We start from the raw sequence: 25,255 nt of genomic DNA, 5'->3' as shown, positions 1-25,255 counted from the left end.
TTACAAACTTCAGCAGATGAGCTATGCTGTGTATATATACAAACGTAAGGCAATACATACTATCAAATGAGTTGCTAAGACCCTACATTTTCCAAGAACAAGAAAGTTACGGAGACTTCAGGAAGGAAAAAGGTCCAGGGATGACCAAACTTTCATTAGGCAGACACGTAAGAACGGTCAAAGATGTTTACTAAGCTCTTACTATCAGCTATCCTTTCATGCAACAACATAATTCATCCTTACAACCACCCCAAGAGGTAGGTATTAATATCATCCCCATTTTATAGACAAAAAAAAATTAAGGCTTAAAGGAAGTAAGTAACTTGTCTAAGATCACATGGTAAGTTTTTTAAAGGCCAGTCTCCTATCAAGAGGAAGAGTCTATTTCCCCATCTCTTGAATTTGACCTCACACTGTGATTTGATTTACTATCACCAACAGAATGTAATGGAAGTAACTTCTGAACTTCAGCCTCAAGAGACATTGCTAACCTCTGCTGCTGCTTTTTTTGGAATACATGTAAATCACTGAAAGAGACTTAGGGGAAAAAAAAAGGAGCTTGGAACAACAGACCATGTGGAGAGCCTTAGTTATCCTGCTAAGGTCCGCCCGATGAATGACTGAGGCCATCTGGGACCAGCTGGATCCCCACCAACCTACCAGGAGGCCAGGTTTTCCCTCCTGTAAAATGTCTCCTCCCAGACAAAGGACCCTGATCCTTGATTTTTCTTGTACCCCTAACCTCCACCTGAAATGTCTCTGAATCTTACCATCTGCCAAGATCCAGTTAAAGGGAGCCTGGTACAGTACAGTGCCTCTCAAACTTGTCCATGAACACACCTGAAGGGCAGAGGAAAGTGACTATAAATCAAGGTATGAGAGAAGCTAGGAGGAGCCACCTAAAGCAATATGCTATAAGAAATTTAGTTTTAGGGATGCCTAGGTGGCTTAGCTGTTCAGCATGTGCCTTCAGCCCAGGGCATGATCCTGGAGTCCTGGGACCAGGTCCCACATCGGGCTCCCTGCATGGAGCCTGCTTCTCCCTCTGCCTGTGTTTCTGCCTCTCTCCCTCTCTGTCTCTCATGAGTAAATAAATAAAATCTAAGAAAAAAATTTTAAAAAGAAATTTACCTTTAGAATTCATTCATATTTTGCATTCTATCCTTTAAGATCCTGCACCTGTATTTGTTTTAACAGGAAAAGTTTTACCTTTTAATATATCATGAAAATTGATAGGAATATGTGCCAAGCTTACTTTGTGGCTTCTAGTACTCTCTGGCACATCCTGGGATTCCCATGAACCCAGTCTGAACAGCAAGTCTAGTGGAGAAACATAACTTGGATATCAGAAGTATCTGATTTTGTGAAGATAAAATGGCACTTTATCAACAGCCAGCTCAAGATCTAAATTTTGCTCAACAGATATTTCCTATGACTAGTACGAAGAACAGCTTGTAGGGGCGCCTGGCTGGCTCAGTCAGTAGAGCATTCAACTCTTGATCTCAGGGTTAGAAGTTCGAGTCCTACGTTGAGTGTAGAGATTACTTAAAAATGAAATCTTAAAAAAAAAAAACTATAATTACTGATAACACCAAACTATATATAAAGTTATAAGTACAAGTTAGACTGAAATCCCAATTTTTATGCAGCTATTATAAAACAATCAGTATTTTCAGTGTTCTGAAATAATGTTTAATAACTAGTAATAGATGTAAAACTTCAGACATCTTATCCACCCACTACACCCTCAAAACCCCAAATATGCCAACATTTTTGGTTCTTAGAAGAAATCTGCTAGTTTACTGCAATGTAGCCCTAAATTATTTTTCCAGTGAGTGTTGTCTGACATAATAGATCTGATTGACACCTGTGATAATAAACAAATAATTTTAGGTTTTACTTTAATATTTCAGGTAAAAATATTTATAGTTTTACCTAGAGTGAAGAAATGAATAAAGCCAGAGAAACTAGACTACTTCCCAATGTAAAATTACCAGTATAGGAGCTGAAATCACAAATAGCCCACAACTATCTACCAAACACCCATTCACTGATTTCATTCACTTGACAAATATTTATAAAGCACTTACTATGTGCCAGGCACCAGAGATATATAAGGCTGAGCAAAAAATGAAAAAAGGCCACTGCCTTCAAGGAGCTAAAAGTGTGTATGGTAGCCAGAATTCTAAGATGGCTCCAGAAATTCCTGTCCCTTGATATCCATGCAATTACATCATGCCCACCCCTTGAGCGTGGATAAAACTTAGCCAACAGAATATACAGCAAAAGTGTTGGGGGGAGATGGGGAAGAAGTTACAACCTTGATTACTTTCTGTTATATAAAATTCCATCCTAGGTATCTGAAAAGAGAAATTTTCCTGCTGACCTCAAAGAAACAAACAGCCAAGTTATGGCACAATATAAGGCAAGGACCTGAGAATGGCCCATAGGAGCTGAGAGTGGCCCCAGTTGACAGGTAGCAAGAAAATGAGGACCTCAATCATATAGCTACAAGGAAATGAATTCCAACAACAACGTAAAGGAGCTTGGAAAGAGATCTTTCCCTAGTCAAGCCTCCAAATGAGGCTGGAGCCAGCTGACAGTTTAATATAATCCTTTTGAGACCATCAACAGAAAATCCAGATGAAGCCATGACTTCTGACCCACTAAAAGACATAAATTTGTATTGTTTTAAGCCACTAAGTTTGTGGTATTCTGTTATGCAGCAATAGAGATGAAAATAGTGCAGGAAAACAGCTTAGACTCCTTTGCTTTCATACACATTTAAGACTCTCTACAACTGAGTTTTACTCACCTACGCCTTCTCCCCAGCAGGCAACTCCCAGAACTCTCTGAACATGGTTCAGCCTTTGGTAATGATAATACCCTTGAGATGTGCTCCTCCCCATTACAGACTTTACTCTTCAAAGTACAACTCAAGAATCTCATCCTGTGAACTCTCCTCCAATTTGCAAAGCCCAAACTGTTTTAAAAGCACTTTATTTCTACCTTCAAATAAAGTTAGTTATATGAATATCATGTATAAGGAACTGCCAATTTCAATTCAACTTTTTGATCCAATTCTAGAATCAGAAATGTGGTTACTGTATTAAGATCTCTCTCCCCCTTCCCATCATTTGTAAAGTTGCTAAAGGCAGGAGAATTCCTAGACCCCAACAATAATGTAGTGGTTCTAATGTGGTGGTTCTCAACTGGAAGGCAATTTTGTTCCCCAGGGGACATTTGGCAATGTCTGGTGATATTTCTAGCTGTCACATTGTTAGTATCTAGTGGATAAAAGACAGGGATGTTGTTTAACATCTTATAATGCACAGAACAGCACCTATAACAAAGGATTATACCCCCAAAAAAGGCCAATATCAATGATGCCAAGGTTGAGAAATCCTGCTGTGATATGCTATATGAAGCCACTAAATTTGGGGTAATTTCCAGCCCCCTTAGAACAGTTTCATTGATACTGAGACTAAACTATACAACTTTGCTATTAAAATATATGCTCAAATCTTCTAAGGTACTAAACAAGTTCAACTTCTAGTATCTGTTTACTGAAATTTTAACAAAACCAAAGTCCAAAGGAAAATCAAAGTCCAAATTACTATAATAAAAACAAAAGACAAATCACATTCCACCAAACTTGATCTGAAGCCTATTCACTCTCACTACCTCCTACTCATTCTTCAAATCCCAGCTTAACGGTCAATTCTTCCAGGAACCTCCCCAAAGAATCCTACAGACCAGGTTAACTGCTCTCTTCTTTGTGGTCCCATTGCACTGCATTTTGTCACTACTTCCACCAAATAGTTAATCCTGCACATTGCCTGTTAGTAGTAGGTACTATGTATTTGTTGAATTTATTCATTGAACAAATATGTATTGAAGCCTAGTATGTGCCAGGCACTATTCTAGATGCAAAGAGTACAAGAGAATATAAAGCAGAAAGTCCTGCCCTCATGGAGTTCACATTCTAATGAGGGAGACTAACAAAACAGAGAAGTAAGTATACAGTAAATTATTAGTGCTATGGAAAAAGACAGCACCGGGAAGAGAGATGGGCATGTCAGGTGGTGGGCCAGGGCTGCAACTGTAAATAAAGTAGTCTAGGAACACTTCACTGAGAACCTGACATTTGAGTTAACATTTGAAGGAGGTAAGAGAACAAGCCATGTAAACTTCTGAAGGGAAGTGCTTTGCCAAGTGAGGGTAGTATACTCTTCAAGAAGTAGCAAGGAGTCCAGCAAGGAAGTTAAGTAGTAGAGGATGATACCTGGAAGAGTGGAGCAAACATGTACAGTGTTATAGGTCATTCTAAGAACTCTTCTTTTTCTCTAAGTAGAGAATTACCGAGGATTGTGATATGATCTAACCCACATTTTAAAAGATTCCCTCAGGACAGCCCAGTGGCTCAGTGGTTTAGCGCCACGGTGGGCCCAGGGCATGATACTAGGGACCTGGGATGGAGTCCCATGTCCGGCTCCCTGCATGGAGCCTGCTTCTCCCTCTGCCTGTGTCTCTGCCTCTCTTTCTCTCTCTGTCTCTCATAAATAAATAAATAAAATCTTTAAATTAACTAATTAGTTAACTAATTAATTAAATTAAATAAAAGATTCTCTCTGGCTGCTATATTAAAGTTTGAAGGAATGAATAAATGAATGAATGAATGAACTAATCACATTGTTGCTTTTTTTATATATATAAACAGTTTATTTCCTCAACAGCAACACAGACAAAACGCCATATAAACACAAAGGAAAAAAAAAAAAAAACACAAAGGAAGTGATGCGGGAACGAGACGCCGGCTGCCTTTGGATCTGAGGCTCATAAGCAACACAACCGGGCTCTGCGGGAGCGAGGCGGGAGGCCGGCGGGAGGCTATGGGTAGCTCTACACGGCGGGTGGGAAGCATGCCTGCATCCGCGAGCAAAGGAAACTAGCTCCTCGGGGCTCATCGAAGTATAAAAGTTTATAATTTTACAGCAGTTGAAATACTGACATCAATATTAAAATAAAAGCAAGTTTTACATAACGATCAAAAATACAAAAGACTGAAGGAAGAGACCCTGTATGAAAAACCGGGGAGCTCAGCGAGTCGAGGACTGCGTGCCAGTGGCGGAAATGGACCGTGGCGCCCGCCCACCCTCCCAGGTGACTAGTAATTGGACAGAGCAACGTTAGATTTGCAAAAATGTTGTAAACAAGTTCTTGCCAAACCAATCCCTTCCTTCTTACGCTGCCGCGCCTTTGCCACTTATGAAGGTGCGAACTTCTTGGCTTGTGCTCGAACCTTCTTCTCGTACTCCACTGTTTTGGCAGTAAATCGTGTAGGCCTCTGCTTGAGCTGGGTCCTGGATATTTGGTTCATTTAGAAGTTCCTGTATTCCTAACAAGATCTACTGAATTGTGATGGCTGGCCTCCAGTCCTTGTCCTCCTCGAGGATGGACAGGCACACTGTGCCCGAAGGGTACACGTTCGGGTGAAACAGCGGTGGCTCGAATTTACATTTTGGGGGTGAGGATGGATAATCATCTTTGAAAAGCATCCGTACTTTAAACAAGCCTCCTTCCCAGGGGGTCCCTTTCTTCCCTGGAATGGCACACTCCCAGTTCATGAGGTTCATCGTGCTGTCTGGATTCTTTGTCGGGACACCCACAAAGCCAAACGGGTGGCCCTTTCTCCAGGCTTTCCTCTCCTGGGCGAGTCTGCTGAGGGCGATCCCCGACACGTTCAAAGTCCCTCGGGCGGCCGCGGCCCAGCGAGCGGGGCAGACGAGGTGGTGGCGGTGGCGGCGGAGGCGGCGCTCTCTTTGTCTCGGGACTTCCCTCCCGAGCCTGCTCCGCGCGCAGCCCAAGCGCTCCCACATTGTTGCTTTTTTTAAAAAAAAAAATTTATATGTTGGTTGTCTCTTCTAAACCCTAAGCTCCTTAAGGACACTGTCTTATTCATCACTGTCCTGCCAGATTGCAGTAGAATATGGCTGGCATCCAATAAGAGCTCAGCATGGAATGAACAAACAAATGGATCTTTCTTGTTCCCAAAGGTTTGCGCCATTTTCCCAAAAAAGATCCCTTATCCATGGTGCTGGTTCAGTGGATAAGTATCCCCCTACAATCTAAGATTTATTTTCCTTTTATTGTTTCCTTGATGATTGAAGTTTGCTTAAACAAATAGAAGAATTCAAGAAAGTTATGCTTCCACTTACCTGGCTCCCAGGTTAACCATATCATCAATTAATGTAAGCAACACAGTTTAGTGCAAGTACCACTCAGGAAACCTGAATTCCAATTCCCTAATTACCAGGGACCTAATTACAAGGCTTTTGACAAGTCACTTCTTTAAGCCCCTTTTAACCTGTTCTACATATAAGTCCATTTCTGCATCTGTTACATGAGGAGTTTGAACTATACAAAGTACCTTTCAGCTCTCAAACTCTATTCCAAGTACATGTAAGGAGGAGGAGGCATGGTTGGGAGTTTACCCTAGAGTCCAACTAAAAAGTTTTGTGTTTTTGCTTCAAAGGGAAAAAAGAATTCCATTGCAAGTTTTACTTATATCATTGTGCCATGGTTCAGACTCTAAGAATAGAAGTACAAGGAATTCCTTTTCTGACTAAGATTTTAATAGTATTGACATTCTGGCAGCAAACCCACTACAAAACTGAGTGGGCTGAATAGTCTTGATGGAGTTGAATGGGCATTATCGCTACCAGTTGTTGTTTTTTAATGCTATTAATGTATAAAAAATGGTTTCTAGAACTGTAAGAGTAAACATTACATCTGCAGTTCCAGGTTATTGTCTCTAGCTGTCTCCGGACTAACAATGGCATGACATGAAGGGAGTCAGGTATTCTTCAGGAGGGAAATATCTATACTCTATGTCCTCTCCACTTCATAGGGATACTTATTAAAAGAATACTTACAAACTCATTCATTCAACTTCTAATGAATGAAGGGTACCAATGAGATAATCTAAACTAGCAGATAATCCTCAAACTATTTTTATGTGATTTTGAAAGGTGCTTTGTACTTTCATTTGAATGGAGCTTTCATAACCTCAATAAATGATAATTACTATTATTGTTATTAACAAAACTACGCTGCCAGCTATTTTTTTTTTTTTTACAACCTTCTAGTCTATTTTTTTTTTTCCTTTTTAAACCATCACCACATGGATCAAAATGAGGATAGGGCAGCAAGACTGGCTTCATTCTGCCTATAATGTTATACAGTTAGGGTAGAAGTGTTTTACAAATACAATTTATATAGAATAATCAATTCTCTGGATTCCAGAAGGTTACTCGTTTAACAAGCACTCAGACATCACTTACAAAATTGTAAGGTAGATTCTATTACTACTTACATCTTACAATTCAGTAAATTGAGGCACAGACTCACCCAAGGTCACAAAATTTGTAAAAGGTGGAGCCAGGATAAACTATGCAACCTGGCTCCAGAATTCCTGCTCCACACAATTACTATGCACTGCCTTGAATTTCCAATGTAAGTCCATTTCATCACACTCCTCTTAATCCTCTTCTCTCACTCATCTATAGGTATGGGTACAAGCAGACTTCCCTGTTCATTCAACAAGTTCATTCAACCTACTCCATGCTGACAGTTAGGAATATAAAGTAGGAAGTCTTATTCCCTATCCCCAAGAGGCAAGCAAGGGAATCAAGAAAAGGAGAAAAGAGGCAGCCCTGGTGGCCCAGCAGTTTAGCGCCACCTGCAGCCCAGGGCGTGATCCTGGAGACCCGGGATCGAGTCCCATGGGACTCCCTGCATGGAGCCTGCTTCTCCTCTGCCTCCCTCTCTCTTGCTCTGTGTCTCTCATGAATAAATAAAATAAAATCTTAAAAAAAAAAAAAAAAAAGAAAAGGAGAAAAGTACATAAATGGTCACAATAAAGAGTTTACTCATATGTGGAATTTAAGAAACAAAACAAATGGACATAGGGGAAGGGAAGGAAAAAGAAAGTAAGACGAAAACAGAGAGGGAGGCAAATAGTAAGAGACTAACTACAGGAAACAAACAGGGTTGCGGGAGAAACAGGGGTGGGGGGGAATGAGGTAACTAGGTGATGATCATTAAGGAGTGCACTTGACATCATGAGCACTGGGTATTGTATGCAACTGATGAATCACTAAATTCTATCTCTGAAACTAATAACACACTATAAATTAGTTATACTGAATTTAAATAAAGAATTTTTTAAAAAGAATGAGAATGATGGTAGGGGATTCTATAATAAAGTACTATGGAGAAACAAAGGAAAAATAACTAAATGAAACTAAATATTCGGAAACTAAATGAAACTAAATATTAGGACAAGGCTTCACAGAGATGACTAAGATCAAGAAAATGGGAAGTGATCACTTCCAACTTCATTACCTTAAGAATAATGGGGGGCTGGGAGGGGGGGAGAGCTGGCAATTAAATAATCTACAATGCTGTCTCCTTGGTCAAAAATATTTAAAATAAAATTTGCTCCAGATCTAGCCTATGGACTAGAGATTAACATCAGGCCATGCATGGGTTATTACAGAAGCAGGAAGAAGATACTTAACTTTTGAGGTTGGGGAGGCAGAGAGAATCAGGTGTGTTGACAAAGAGTAGATAGGAATAGGTAGGGAAAACAAAGAGCAAGCAATGAAGCATAAGACTGCCTGGGTTCAGAGCAGCAGTGGTTTAGCGCCGCCTAATGCCCGGGGTATGATCCTGGAGACCGGGGATCGAGTCCCACGTCGGGCTCCCTGCATGGAACCTGCTTCTCCCTCTGCCTGTGTCTCTGCCTCTCTCTCTCTGAATAAATAGATCTTAAAAAAAAAAAAAAAAAAAAAGACTGCCTGGGTTTAAATCTGAACTCAGCTATTCACTCACGGTAGGACTTAAGGAAAGTAACAATTTGAGGGCCTCTGTTTCTGCATCTGTAAACAGGAATAATTTTGGTGCCTACCTCATAGGATTGTTGTGAGGATTTAATGAAATCATATATGTTATGAGCATAGAACAGTGTCTGGCCCATGGTAAGCATTATATAAATGTCTACTATTATCCCAATTATTTCTTGTCCTCAGATGAATTTTCAAAGATGTGAAGTTGGATGATTGGAAGTAGAGTCAAAGAGACAAACTCATCCGTTCCAAGAAGAGACAACATGAGTTAAGGCACTAAAACAAGAAACAGCAGAACACATATTCAGTAACTGAAACTACACAGAGTTCAAAGCTGCTGATTAGATGAGTATTTCAGAGACTGTTCTCACAGGTGCAAAGATTAATCTGATGGACAGGACATAAGATTAGTTATGAAGCTGTGACTACAGCTCAGGGAAAGATGATGAAATCTGAAGGCAGTGAAAGATCTAAAAACTTAAGAAATATATAGAAGATAAAATTGCTAGAACTTAGTGACTGAATGGATGTGGAGAGTTAAAAAGAAGGGCAGAGTCTATGGCCTGCGTGATAGTGCCAACAGATGAAACTGTAAACTCACAAGCAGGAACAGCTTAACAAGTAGAGGGAAAATTAGGAATTATGTTTCACATACAATGAATTTAAGATATCTATGGAGATTAAAATAGAGATTCATCATGATGTAAACCTGATAGCCCAGGAATGAGGTCTGAGTGAATTTGGGAGACTACAACATATAAGTGACACACAAAGGATATGCAAATCTGAAGCCTAGGAGAAAGATCTGAACAAATTTGGAAGATATCAACATATAAATGACAGATGAAGTCATAGGTGTGAATGAGCTTACCCAGGGAAAATATGTCAGAAAGAGTAGTAATTTAGGAACAAATCCAAGGAATAGCAAGAGTTAAAGGATGGGGCAAGAAAAAGAAACCCAAGAAGCTGGTGAAAACCAAGTCAATCTTTGCCTAGATTCTAAAATAAAGATCCATGCTGTGGAAATTCACAAATTCCTAGGCACTTACTTTCTTCACTGGCTTTTCCCTCTCCCCTCATTACCTAATAAGAAGTTCCACACACTGGAGTAGGAAGTTCTTGAGAGGAAAAGACAAAAAAAAAAAAAAAAAAAAAAAAAAAGCCTTCTTTGATTTCCTGTCACTAATACCCAATATAGAGCCTGGTACACATATACTTAAAGAATAAACCTGGTAGAACAAGAAAAATGGAATATTTCCTGTTTACCAAGCCAAAAGCTCATGAATTTCTAGAGCCTACGTTTGCTTCCAGCCCATACCAGAGCAACAAAGCCTGAAGAGAGTAGAAGCAAAAAGGGGGCAGACCTTATACTGCTGGTGGGAATGTAAAATGGTACAGCCACTTTTGAAAATGTCTGCCATCTTCATATGGCAAAGTTACCATAGGACCCAGCAATCCTTTCCAAAAGAACAGAAAACATATGTCCCCACAAAAACTTGCATAGGAATGTTCAGAGCAGTATTATTCACAATAGCCAAAGAGGAGGGGAATCATCATCACTACATATAATTTGATAGGGGTGATGATGATTATACAACTTTGTGAATATGCAAAAAACTATTAAATTGTACACTTTTGGGGCACCTGGGTGGCTCAGTAGTTGAGTGTCTGCCTTCAGCTCAGGTCATGATTCTGGCATCCTGGGATCAAGTCCCACATTAGGCTCCACATTCTTGATCCTGGGATCAAGTCCTACATTCTTCTCTCATGAATAAATAAATAAAATCTTAAAAAAAAAATTTACACTTTAGAGGGATGAATTTTACGGTTGAAGAATCATATCCCAGGCAGCCCCAGTGGTGCAGCGGTTTAGCACCACCTGCAGCCCGGGGCATGGTCCTGGAGACCGGGGATAGAGTCCCAAGTCGGACTCTCCCTGCATGGAGTCTGCTTCTCCCTCTGCCTGTGTCTCTGCCTCTCTCTCTGTGTGTGTCTCTATGAATAAATAAATAAAATCTTAAAAAAAAAAAAAAGAATCATATCCCAATTTTTAAAATGAGGGGGTAGAAACACAGGAAGGCTAGAATCCATACTGCATCCTAGATTTCTTCTATTTCAGGAGATTCTAGCATAATGATGCCAACAAATCATTTAACTGAACAGTCATGGCAACTGTAATCATGAAATTTTTTAAGCACTTTGCAATATATGTTGATCACATCAGAAAGTAAAGTCCTCATGCAAAAATGGGAGTTTCCAAGTCTTTTCCCCAGGAAAAGGAGGAGAACTTTCATATATGTTAGTGAACTTGTGTGGAGGTAGCTAATCTACATTTCTAGTTGAGGAAGATTAAATCCTAGTGCCAGAAATCCCAACAGAATCTTGGACTTTTTGGCAATTGAACCCAATAAAAAAAAACTTTAAAGAGAAAAAAAAAATAATAATCTTGGACTTTGCTGACAAACACTCAGGCCATGGAGCAGCTTCTCCTACCAAAGCACCAGACAACACTTTAATCCACACTAGAGCTGGGCAGAAGAAGCCATAGAGTTAACAACACAATGCCTCTGTCAGCAACCTACTGAGCTATTGGTCCTAGGGGAGTACTTCTTCTCTTCACTTTGGAATAAACAAACAGAAGGGGATAAAACAAGAAAGGCACATGGCATGGTAGAAAACACAAGGCTATGAAGAGCTGCTGTGTGCTCCCAATTCTACCACCCAGTAACCGAAAACTGCAATTTCTCTGGACCTCAGTAAAATATTATTCCATACCCCACAGAGCTGCTGTCACAATGTAGGAAACAAAAGTGACACTCAAATATAAGTATTCTTCCCAATTCACCTGAAAGAAAACTAGTTGGTTGTACTGTACATGTTTTAGTCATATTGGAAAAGAAGTCTCATGATCTCTTCTCTATGATGTACTAAAACACATTCTCACACTTAAAATTATAAAATAATTACAATGTCCAAATTTGAATCCTTGACCCCTTTCTTTCTGTGAAGCTTACACTTAATTAATCCTATGCATCTTTTTCTCGCTTTAGATTTTATTTACTTTTATCTCCATAACCTATGCAAGCCACCATCTCTCATCTAACTTATTTACTAACTTGTCTTAAAATCCTTCCTAAACCCTTTATTAAACTGAACTTTGCCTATATCTACAACTCTGTCTTCTACTTACCCTTTCCTTCTTTTTACTCTAGCCAAACTCAAGTTTCAGGTTTTTTCAAGCTTTTGAATATATACTCCCTCTGTGTACAACGGTCTTCTTTTTCTTTTTTTTTTTTTTAAAGATTTTATTTATTTATTCATGAAAGATACACACAGAGAGAGAGAGAGGCAGAGACACAGGCAGAGGGAGAAGCAGGCTCCATGCAGGGAGCCTGACATGGGACTCGATCCCGGGACTCCAGGGTCACGCCCTGAGCCAAAGGCAGGCACTCAACCACTGAGCCACCCAGGCATCTCAACAACGGTTTTCTCTGTCCTTCCATCCAGCTGTTTTCTCCTTCACCCTTCAGATCTCAAGTCAGACCACCTGCTCCAGGAAGGTCTGACCTTAAGTCCAGAGTAGGTACTCCTCCATACTCACCTTGATTCTCGTTACTAAACATTTCTCAAACTAGTCTGTACTCAACTACAAGTCCCATGATAGCAGACACAGCGTCCAGAGCATTCATTGCTCAATTCCCAGACAAAGGCCTAGTGCCTCACGTATAGTCAGCAGATACTGACCGAAGACATGATATTTATTTTACAGTGATATATTCTTCATATACAAATATTTTAAAATATTTTTTAACTGTAAGGAACATTACAGATACAAGAAAATGTAATTCTTCGTAACAACTGTGTGGAAAAAGGACTTAAGTCCACATGCACTTTTTATAATCAAAATAGCTCTAATTTTGATTATATCAATAGAAGCTAAACTACTACCACAGTGGGAATGGTGCTCCTAATACTGTGCTTCTAAAACTCTTAATCTCCTTAAGAGCAGAAAAGGTATATACAATGCAAATTATAAACATTATAGTCAAAGTACGCACTGCAGTGAAAATATGTGAAAAACATTATTTTGCTGGCCCCCACCCATGCGCCCACAAAAAAAGGTTAGACACACTTGATAGAAACGCCACTTACTCCACATAGTTCACCAAATGAAGTTTACCGTGAAATACTTCAAATTCCAGAAGCACTCAGGACTGCAAAGGCCGTGAGAAGAGAATGTTCCAAGCACAGACTGATAGACAGAAGAAACAAATGAAATAAACCCTGATGCATGATTGACTATCTAAGGAAGTCTAAACAGAAGACTGAATATATTTGTTCCAAAGTCATTAACCAAGTTTCAGTTTCTGAAACATGTTCAAAATACTTAACACATCTTATAACTCTCTGGTGTAAATGACAGACATTTGTTACTCAAGATAACTAATTGCCTTCACCTAGTTTAGGATAAATAAATCTATCACAATTCAGATTTAGTTTTTGTATTTTGCATTTTTTTTATACCAACAATTTTATTTCTTATAATGTGTTTTTTGCCTATGCTAACAAGCTTACAGATACTACCAACTAAAAAATTTTATTATCATTTTGGGGATGCAACCACCCTTCTAATTCTTTTCACATTTTTAACTCAGCAAGTTCAATCCAGTGATCAAAGCTTCATTAACTTATAAACAAACTGTTTCTCAGGTAAACCAAATTGCCCCACATCAGGAATTTAAGCAAATAAATAAGTACAAAAAAGGCAGAGATTATAAATTAGGGCAGACAAATCTGTATCTAGCCCCACGCCGGTAAAGAGCATTCTATCAATACAGTGAAATGCTAATCTCCTAATTAACAACCTAATTAGGTAATTATGGCTTTGCAGAGGGATGCCGAAATGAAATATGACAACATGGTCACCTCTTTATATGGCACCTGTGGGCCTTTTCAGCTGTCATTGCATAGAGTGCAATATCAATTTGAACAGATGACAAAGTGCTGTCATTTTTCATTCTGATAATATACAGAATGCTTTGGACAGAAGCAGTTTACAAAAAGAAACATCTTGCCTGGCATTTTCCTAATTTAAATATTCTCAAATACATCGTTAAAATTTTTGCATGTTTTTTATGTTGTATATAGGAGAATTACCATTTACAACGACGATCATGACAACAACAACCCTAACTGGCCATCTTGCTGATCTGTACATGCTGAAACTATTGCAATTTCAATTATGAAATATGTGACAATGAGAAAAGCACCAATTCATCATGACATTCTAATATTCATACTTTTTTGAATACTGTTACCAGAAAACCTAAAACCCAAACTTTGACCTTTAATTTTTTTCTTAAAAAAAGAAAATCACACTTATAATTTCTCATACCAAAATAGCACTTCCCAATATCTAAGCATTCAATTCATATAAAAGCTCCATATACCAATGTCCAACCTCACAGAGATAGGAGAATACTCTGAGAGACAGCTGTCACAAGGCTACCACTGTCCCACTGGCCACTGACAAGGTGATGGTAGCACTGGAACACTGGTATCACCAACACAAATAAAACTCTTCTTCCATGATATTGTCTTACATAGGATTTTGGGGTAGAAGAGAAAGGCTAGCCTGGGAACCTCAACATCATTTGTCAACACACATGAAACCATATTCTAAATGTAAACCAACTGAGGTGAAAACGAACTTGAAAATAACAATCCATTTATATCTTCGGATCACCCGCATTAGCGAAGTTTTTTATCGAAATTATTTTCACTGGCTCTACTCATTTCATTTTTTCTACTCATATTTCTTAATACTAAGCTTAAATTAAAATGACTCTATTAAAAATAATTTATATTTATCAGAGAATACTTTGGAAAACAGAGAAAAGTGGGATCCCTGGGTGGTGCACCGGTTTGGCGCCTGCCTCTGGCCCAGGGCGCGATCCTGGAGACCCGGGATCGAATCCCACGTCGGGCTCCCGGTGCATGGAGCCTGCTTCTCCCTCTGCCTGTGTCTCTGCCTGTGTCTCTGCCTCTCTCTCTCTCTCTCTCTCTCTCTCTCTGTGACTATCATAAATAAATAAAAATTAAAAAAAAAAAAAGAAAACAGAAAAGTATAAAGACCTATAATCTCACCATCTATTTCTTCTTTTCCTTTGCATATGTTTGACATAATTGAGATGGTACTTTATATAATCTTATATCTTTTTCACTATATATTACATGATGAACATATTAACATGTCACAAAATTCTTCTAGAACACCTAAGATGACTGCATAATACTTCCATCCGATGGCCTTTCCATAATTTCTCTTTGTTGACTAGTAAAGTTGTTTCTAATTTTTGTTGATATAAGTACCGCTGCAATGAACATTTTGCAACATAATTATTTTTCTACATCTCTATTTCTTTAGCAAAAATTTCTACAAAACATATAAACATAAGGAGGAAAAACAGAGGCAAACCATTAAACAGATTCTTAACTACAGAGAACAAACTGAGGGCTGCGAGGGGACATGGGCAAGGGGATAGGTTAAAAGTGTGATGAGGATTAAGGAGGGCACTTGATGAGCTGAGGTGTTGTATGTAAATGAAGACTCATTTTCATGTTGGTAAGTGCACAACTAGAAATGAATGAGACTCATCCCATGATCCAGCATGAAAATGAATCTTTCTCCACAACCCCTCCAGTCATTTCTCATCACATTATGCTCAATCTGAACGTGTTATGGCCCTGCATACTAGACCTCCATCTCTCCAGAAGCATCATAGTACCAGGTACTCTGACATAAATGGTTTCATTTAATTCTCCCAAGCACCAGATGAGACTGGCTGTGTTGTCTTCAGTTTACAGACTGTCCAGATCACAGTTAATAACTGACAGAGCCAGCATTCCAATCCAGGTGGCTGGGACTCTGAAGCCCCACCTCACACTGCTTCAAGATTCAAACTCAGGTCTTCTCTGTTAGTCTCCTTTACGTCAGCAACTAAAGTTCAGATTTAAAATTTACTGTTTTAAAAAGAAAACCATTCCTTCCAACAATTTTCTACCATCTTCTCTAGTAAAAGAGTACTTATATATAATACAGTATCTTAAAATGAGTCCACAGGGAACTAAAAAATGTTATTTTTTTTTAAGTTTTACATATCCAGTCCATTTTGTCTGCATCAATAAAAACATTAAGTAAGGAATCCCTGGGTGGTGCAGCGGTTTAGCACCTGCCTTTGGCCCAGGGCGCGATCCTGGAGACCCGGGATCGAATCCCACGTCAGGCTCCTGGTGCATGGAGCCTGCTTCTCCCTCTGCCTATGTCTCTGCCTCTCTCTCTCTCTCTCTCTCTCTCTCTGTGTGACTATCATAAATAAATAAAAATTAAAAAATAAAAAAAAAATTTAAAAACATTAAGTAAAAATATACTCAAACATATAAAAATATACTTGAGTATAGGATATGAATCTAATACTACATATATTTAGGAGTAAATGTGACATAGTATTCAACTTATCTCAAAAGCAATTACTATAATCTAATTCCAATAGTTATTCTAGTACTTTCTTGCTGTTTCCAGAATTTATGTTTTGTTTTTAAGTGGTTTCTCCCATCTTTCTCATTTTCAATTACTTAAAACTGTTTTCTTCTTTGGGTCCAAATTTTGTTTCCTATATTAAATCTATTTCCTCTGTATATCTAGATTGCTGCCAACTAGAAATAATAAATTTTGAGTGACTGGTCAGGATTTATTTTCTTCATTTTTATATTCTATCCTATTTCCTTATATAATAGACTATGAATGAAAACAAGTATCTAGAAGAACATTATTTCTTCAATTTTCACCTTCTGGAAGCCAAATATTAAAATAAAAATAAACTAAACTCTTGGGCTGGGAACTCCCTGACCATATATCTCACTATGCTGAGTGTCTCTATGCCTCTTTTCAATCTTGTGTATATATAATCAACAAACCACTGTATGCATTTGGCCCATCAAGATCCTTTCCCAGAATTAGTGATGAACAAAGAACAGAGGGAAAAGCTGAGCAGTGGCTCCCTACCTGCCATTAAAAATGAAGGAGCAGCATTTTAGATTTGAACCATTCTCCATTGGGGTCTACCAGTAATCAGTTGTGTGACTTTTAACAGTGTCAATTAGAATCAGGAAGCTTGGCATCCTGGAAACACCTCAGCAAGACTTGAGTTGAGTTCCTCATTATCATCCAGATGGGAGAAAGATACAAAGATTCAAAAATGACCAAAATCAAAAGGCTGTTAAGTGGCATACTGTATTCAGAATTCAAGTCCCTCTCAATCTGCTACACACTTTCTACTCAACTGTCATTCACTGGGTACCAGTTTCTTCATCTCAAGAGGTTATGATTAACCTCCTTGTTCACTTCATATACTATAGAGAGGACCAAAACAGACAAGAATCTGGTAGCATTTAAAGTGCTAAGAACACAAAACCAAAGTATCACAAGGACATCTCCTCATAATCAGGCAGCCTGGACTTTATGTACATATGTGTTTTGGTCTCTGTAATAATTTTTTAATGGCGAATTTTAAAATTAAATACATTAAAATCCAGATTTTCAGCATCTCTTGAATGCTCCCTCAAGAATACTGTGCCCCCCAAAAAAAGAATACTGTACCCCTTCACCCCCCAAAAATGAGTATTATCCCTCATTGGGATTAAAATATTTTTTTTAATTATAGAAAGAAAAAAATAAAATTATAGAAAGAACAAAAAGAATATTATCCCTCAGAATATCCAGGGCCACCACACCCCCTCCTCACACAGCAATAAGCAACTGGAGCTGAGCAGCAACTGCTACCTTTAGACTGGTCACATGCCACCCGATTCACCAAGGTCTGTCCTACTCTTTATCGTGGGCACTTGAGCTGGAGAACCCTGACGTATATGCTCAAAAAGGAACTAATAAATATTTGTTTACTCTTTTTTGGCCAATTTTTTTCTGATATTATCGCTCACTAGCTATGTGAGTTGGGCTATGTATTTAACCACTAAGCCTCAGGTTGTTCATGTGTTCAGTGAGGGTGTAATAACAACTAACTAATAACAACTATCTCACAGAACCACAAGGACTGAAGGAAATAAGATATACAAAAACATTTAACAATGACTAAAATATAAGTGTTCAATTATTTAAATTTAACACAAACTGAAACACACTAACTTTTGACTCAAAACTTCTCAAAACGGCAAGCCCACAGAATACACAAGGTCAGGGCCTCCTATGGGGAAAAATGCAATGTGACAGAATTCCCTGTTGTATAATAATTTGGTGTCTATTGCTATGTCCTTAACAATAAGGCCTACATATCTGAATAACACATTTCCAGCAAATTTTCTTCCCCTGAAATATATACAAATCCATTGAACTGCAAGTTTCTAAAGTCTTCAGATATGAGTCAACAAACAAAACAAGCCCCCACCTCACTATATATATACTTACTGTGACAGATGAGACCATGAGCTTCAGGGGGGCCACATTCACTCCTCACCATCCCTGCTGCCTAGCGTACTGAAGGCAAACCAAAGCTACCACAAAACTATGGCTCAAGGCTAGCATAGCATCTCTCTGAAGTGTCTTCAGAGGATCCCCATCCACCGTTCACATCACAAAGAAAACTAAAGATGCCAAAGTCTAGCAATCTCCTCTACTTAAAGCTCCAACAGCTGCATAAACTCTTGGTACTTATTTAACTTCTCTGTGCTCTAGTTTCCTCATCTGTAGAAAGAGGATGCTAACAACACCTGTCTGTACAAGAATGAGACAATGCTAGCACACAGTAAGTGCTCAGCTACCATGATCAGTGTTTCTTCCTTTGTGCTCTATAATACCCTATGGGGACTGCTATCATAGTACCTCCAGCACTTTACCACAGTTCACCTGCACATGCTTACATCTCCCCCACTAGAATGTCAACCACCTCAGGGTGGGCACCTGGTTTTATTCCTTTTTGCATCCCCAGGGTCTAACATTTTCCCTGGCATTGCTGAATGAATGAGAGATCCTCAAAGCATTTATTAACTGGAAAAATTATGAATAGAAACTGAATTTTTACCTCTCTTGACTGACACTGAAACCCTCAGACTCTGACCTACTGACCCTTCAATTTACCTCCCAGTATCCTCACTAAAAGAAGCAATGGTTTGTTTTATGCAGTCTGGTCTACTCGCCACTCTAAAATCATCATAGACATTGCATCTTTGCATCTTACAACTATCATTTCGGAAGACCTTACCGTGTATCAGGAATTTTATCCAAATTAGCTCATTAAATATTCACAACACTCCATGAGATCAATATTATCCCCCTATACCAACCCATACTTGAAGAAAATAATGACTGGAATTAAGAAACTTGCCAAAGGTCAAGGAATAAGAGTAGGGACAGGAATTAAATCCAGAGACCACGTTATTCTCTATAGAAGGTCTTCCATTCTTATATTGAAAGTTGAACTGACCCACCTACTACCTTCTCGCCTTGAAAGATCACAGTTTTCTCTACATTTAAAAGACTCTTCTGGGGGAGGGGGGATCCCTGGATGGCTCAGTGGTTTAGCGCCTGCCTTTGGCCCAGGGCGCAGTCCTGGAGACCCGGGATCGAGACCCATGTCAGGTCCCTGCATGGAGCCTGCCTCTCCCTCTGCCTGTGTCTCTCTGCCTCTCTCTATATATATATCTATCATGAATAAATAAATAAAAATCTTTATTAAAAAAAAAAAAAAAAAAAAGACTCTCGGGAAGCCCTGGTGGCTCAGCAGTTTAGCGCTGCCTTCAGCCCAGGGCCTGATTCTGGAGATCTGGGATCGAGTCCCACATCAGGCTCCCTGCACGGAGCCTGCTTCTCTCTCTGCCTGTGTCTCCACCTCTCTCTCTCTCTCTCTCTGTCTCTCATGAATAAAATAAAAAATCTTTAAAAATAATAAATAATAATAATAATAATAAAATAAAAGACTCTCTGTAACATTCATTTTGGCATTCATATTTTTTCTCTTTTATAGTTTCTTCAATATATACTTGTATATAGTGTTATGGTGTGTGAAAGAAGGAAACACATAATGAAAAATGCACAGATGTAGGCATGGGACAGACGTGGGGTTAAATCCTGCCTGTCTCGTACCAAATGTGTAATTTATCCCGAATCTTCCTAATCTGTAAATTGAGGCTAAAATGATTAAGAGAAACCTAAATATAGTTTCAGCACATGGTAAATAACCACATCATGAAGCATTACCTGATCATAGCACACTCCTCGAAAGTTAATACCCCCCTCACCCCCATGCTATCACTGCATCACAGAAAGTACCTTCACACAGTGTACTTATCACTGTCTTGAAATTATTTCCTTATCTCTCTCACTAAATTGAGCTCCCCACAGGCAAGGACTGAGTCTTACTTATCCATACATTGTCTAGCATGGTACCTGGTGCATGTGTATGTGTTCAGTAAATGTTTGCTAAGTGAAATTATTATAGATATGAGTATTTATAGGATTCCAAAAAAGAAATCTTTCCCAACTGGGGTTGTCTCAAATTGGTGGAGGGAGACCAATTTCTGCTGGGCCCTAGGTAACATCTCAATGAGTAGAAACAAAAGGAGAAATCTAGGCAAGGAGAATGTCCTACAAAAAAAACAATGGACAAAGAGAAAACAAATGGGATCTGAGGTGCTACTTATCTAGAGTAAAGGATCAGGGTATAGAATTAAGGAAGGGGACTTTTTCAAGCATAGCTGGAGCCACATCAAGAGGTGTAGAATGTGAGTAGTCTGGCACCACAGTGATTGAAAGTAGATATGAGCATAAAGCTAAATGACAAAGGGGCCACAAGCATGCCTCGCAGGCCCCAGCAAGTGTGTAAACTGAAAAAGATGAACACAATAATCAATGTTCATCAAGAATTCTTTCAGCATTGACTAAGCACCTTGTATGGGCTCACCGAATGAGGAATAAAACATGGTGCCAACTTTTCCTGTTATACTAGGATTTTAAATGAACAATCCACCCCTTTTACTTGTGAGACATAGAATGAGAATGTTGACTTTGTTTGAACTGCCATGTGTTAAGACCTGTCTCCATTTGTTCACATCTGGGAAGCTTTGAACTTCGATGGTTTTGGTTTAAAACATGATGCTTCGCACCGTGCCAAGTACTGTATGGAACAGGCTTCAAAAATTAGGTGCATTCATTCCAAATAAAATCTCAACCAATTTCTGAGTCAACTTTTGAGTCTCCAGTTAAAAGTAATAATCTTGTTTAAACTACTTTTTTGTTTTTTGTTTGTTCGTTTAGCCTTAACCAGATTTAGAAGACCCCTTTGCCATTCTCATAAAAAGCTGAATCCAAGTTCCAGCAGCACTCCAGCTAGAAATGAAAAAAAAAAAAAAAAAAGTGTTGCGAGGCCGCTTACTCCTTTGGAACAATTGCGGAAAAGGAACGCTAAGGAAACAGGGACCACAGAGACAATGCTTTAAACACAATTTTCATGTTACGAAGATTAGGACAACTACATGTTGCCAGGTGGTAGGACCAGAAACTGTCAGAGCCAACCCTCCCCCCCACCCAACACTACCCAGTCCACGGGCTTCTCCTCCCCCAGTCAGACACCCAAGCTGTCAGGCTCACAGCAGCCTCCAGTTCTGGAAAAGATCAGGAAACGGATGCTCAATGAAGCCCTGATCAAGGGCCAGGCAGGCTACCGACGCAGGGCAGCGCCCAGAAGGGCCGCTTGGCTCCTCGGGTAGGTTGACCCGAGAGTGAGCGAGGAAGCTGGCGGCTGGGGCAACCTTTACCTGAAGCTGCTGCCACACTACGGGTCGGATCGGCCCGGGGATACGTTCCTGAGGGAAGGGCCCGGCTTCCCCGCGCCTCCCGGTCCCTGCCCCGGCCTCCGCACTCTCGGAATCCTCGGGGACTGGCGCTCCTCCCCGCCGGTTCAACTGCCGTTTTTCTGGCTCGCCCTCATGCCCCCGTCGCTCGCCGCCGCCGCCACCAACGCCGCCGCCGGAGCAGCAACCCTGTGGCCCCAAGTCGCGCCACGACCCGGAACCGCACCCCGCGCACCGGAAGTCCCCGACCGGGAAGAAGCCGGAGCTGGGGACGTAGTGCGCAGTGCGCAAGCCCCAGAGCCGACGGCTCGGAGAGGAGCCCTCCCGGGGGGCGGGGCCGAGCGGGACGTGGTGGTACGCATGCGCGGCCCTTCTGCGGTCGGTGTGAGGCCGGGGTCGGAGCTTGCGAGCTGGGGATGCGGCGGGACGCGCTGATCCGTGGGTTCGCGTCGGATAGGGATCAGCATTGGGGTTCGCGCTCACATTTCCTTGGTTCTGCATGGAAAGAAGCCCTCAACCCATCCAGAAATGAGTGATGAGACAGCTCCGCCTCTAGGTCACGAAGACTTGGGTTCAAATGCCAACCGCACCTTGTGTAGCCTCGGAAAGACCCCTGTCCTGGCTGTCGGTTGTGTCATCCGGACAGTAGTTCCGATTTTATTTTATTTAAATATTTTATTTATTTATTCATGAGAGACACAGACTGAGAGATTGAGAGAGAGGCAGAGACACAGGCAGAGGGAGAAGCAGGCTCCATGCCTGGAGCCTGATGTGGGACTTGATCCCGGGACTCCAGGATCACACCCTGGACCAAAGGCAGGTGCCAAACCGCTAAGCCACCCAGGGATCCCCAGTAGTTCCGATTTTAGAGTATTCCTGTGAGAATCGAATGGGACGATACTTGTAAAGCATTTAGCACAGTGCCCGACGTAAACACCTAGTAAGAATGTTAGTTGTTACCTCTATTATCTGTAAAATGGGAATAACTATCTTCCTCAAGAACTGCAGGGAAGTGATTGTGTGTGTGTGTGTGTGTGTGTCGTCTATATTTCAATATTTAAAATTTCAATATTTCAGATTTCTATATTTCAAAAATGAAAAAAAATTTTTTTTTTTTTTAAAGAACTGAAGGGAGGTTTCCATGAGCTAAGAGGACTGGCACAGAACAGGAGCTCGCTGTTGGCCTTGTCTCTCCTGACAGAATGGTTGGAGGAAGACACCGTGAAGGGGAAAGAAAGACCCGGGTTGTGCAATATGATCTCTCTCCTAAGAGATGGCCTAGAAAGCCTCTCAAAAATGCACCTTGGCAAAAAGAAAAAGGGGAGGGAGGAGGCCCCAGGGCAACATCACACAACATTGAAGTCACCAACAAATACTCCACATATCCTCCCCCATGTTTTCAAATATGTGATTGATCTCTTAGCTCATACAGGAAAAAAAAAAAAACAACCACCACCACCTTGACACCCAATTGCTCTTTTGCACACACAACGCCACAGTTCCACTGGGGACCTGTTGGAGGTGCTCTGCGAAAGCAAAGTGTGTGAACAAGGTTTGAAAATCCGTTTCCAAAGTCACCAGGTTAGCTCCCCTCCTAAATATTAGTCTTCATTTTCACTTCTCTCTTGACCTCCAGTCTGACGCAGAGCTGCTATTTCTTCCTCAGACACATAAAACCTAACCTACCTAAAACTGAACTCAAGTGAACCCAAGTTTTTACAGGTTCTGAGGAACTGTACCTTTCACAAGTGTTGTGACTTCATTCTTCAGGCAGCCCCTATAAATTTCCCCCTTTTTTTTTTTTAAAGATTTTATTTATTCATGAAAGACAGAGAGAGAGAGAGAGAGGCAGAGGCACAGGCAGAGGGAGAAGCAGGCTCCATGCAGGGAGCTCGATGTGGGACTCGATCCCAGGACTCCAAGATCATGCCCTGGGAGCAGATGCTCAACCGCTGAGCCACGCAGGCGTCCCTCCTATAAATTTCCTTAGCTGTAAAATGAAAACGCCAAAAGTCCTAACTAACCTAATTGGGTTGTCATGAGGATTAAGTGAGTTAATACCTATGACTTGCATAGAATAGAGACTGGCACATAGCTAACATTTACATGATATACTTACCACTACTACTACACCCCCGTCAGTGAACAGGTACTTACTGAGTGCATATAAGCTTATCCTAGGCACTGGAGATTCAGTGGTGAAAAAAACCAGACAGGGACTCCACCTTCATGAAAACTATAGTCAAGCTTGAGTGGATTTGAAATAGTGAGCAAGTTGGAGTGCAGGGGAATATGATAAGGTTTCAAGGACAATGTTTCAAGGACAATGTTGAGGATCCCACGGAGAATGGAGACTGAATTTATGGTGATACTAATATAATGGTTTGGGTGATTTTTCTAAAACTGTTAGTTTCAACAGTCAAGATAGAGGCACACAAAGAGTAAGCTAGGGATCCCTGGGTGGCGCAGCGGTTTGGCGCCTGCCTTTGGCCCAGGGCGCGATCCTGGAGATCCGGGATCGAATCCCACATCGGGCTCCTGGTGCATGGAGCCTGCTTCTCCCTCTGCCTGTGTCTCTGCCTCTCTCTCTCTCTCTCTGTGACTATCATAAATAAATAAAAATTAAAAAAAAAATTTAAAAAAAAAAAAACAAAGAGTAAGCTAATTTGGTTAATCCATAAAAATAGTTTTGCCAGACAGGTGTGATGGGGTCAAAGAGCTTAAGACCTTAGCTTTTTTTTTTTTTTTTAGCTTTTTTTTTTTTCCTTAAAGAGATCTTATTTATTTATTCATGATAGACATAGAGAGAGAGAGGCAGAGACAGGCAGAGGGAGAAGCAGGCTCTATACCGGGAGCCCCAACATGGGGCTCGATCCCGGGACTCCAAGATCACGCCCTGGGCTGAAGGCAGGCGCTAAACCGCTGAGCCACCCAGGGATCCCCCAAGACCATAGCTTTTTAGAGTGCTTTTTTTATAGGGCCACAGAATGGATGCTGAATAGGTATATCAGAGAATTCCAGAAAGGCTCATGTCACTGGCCTGTAGGTCCCAGAACATACGTGATGAAGGCTACTAGTAAAGTAAGGCAGGAAGATAGAGGTTACCCTCAGAAATGGATGTCAATAACCTAGATGTAGAGCCGTGTGAGAGTGAGGTCCTGGCTGAAGTAGAATGGAGGGATAAGTTATTGAAATTAAGGCAGGGGCACTGGGGTGGTTCAGTCAGTTAAATGCTCAACTCTTGATTTCAGCTCAAGTCATGATCTCAGGGTTGTCAGATTGAGCCCCAAGTGGGGCTCTGTGCTTAGCTCAGAGTCTGCTCGGAAAAACTTCCCTGTGCCCCTCCCCACCGCTGTCATGCTCTCTCTCTCTCTCTCTCTCTCTCTCTCTCTCTCTCGTTCTCTCTCTCTCTCAAATAAATAAAATCTAAAAAGAGAGAGAGAGAGCATCAAGGAACTGAGATGCCATGTGGACCTCAAAAG

The 25,255-nt window shown here is 40.5% G+C and overlaps 1 protein-coding gene and 1 pseudogene across 15 annotated transcripts in view; both read right to left on the bottom strand.

Moving 5' to 3' along the window:
• MAPKAP1 (MAPK associated protein 1) overlaps nucleotides 1-22,015 on the bottom strand; it is a 253,255-nt gene extending 231,240 nt beyond the window's left edge. For 2 of the 15 annotated variants that reach the window (XR_007413273.1, XM_049115024.1), the window contains exon 1: nucleotides 21,738-22,015. The gene's annotated coding sequence lies outside the window, so the exon portion shown is untranslated. Of the gene's footprint in view, nucleotides 1-770; nucleotides 841-13,061; nucleotides 13,162-15,669; nucleotides 15,821-21,737 lie in introns of those variants that run through there. The other 13 variants (XM_049115025.1, XM_049115027.1, XM_049115020.1 and 10 more) reach the window with 12 other exon arrangements.
• On the bottom strand, nucleotides 4,744-10,065 carry LOC118355853 (SUMO-conjugating enzyme UBC9-like; annotated as a pseudogene).
• Nucleotides 22,016-25,255: the final 3,240 nt, after the last annotated feature.

Source organism: Canis lupus, chromosome 9 (assembly GCF_003254725.2).
Source record: "Canis lupus dingo isolate Sandy chromosome 9, ASM325472v2, whole genome shotgun sequence".
In the NCBI taxonomy this organism is placed as follows: Eukaryota; Metazoa; Chordata; class Mammalia; order Carnivora; family Canidae; genus Canis; species Canis lupus.
The sequence above is the reverse complement of the archived record's forward strand: the minus strand, read 5'-3'. Positions and strand labels throughout refer to the sequence as shown.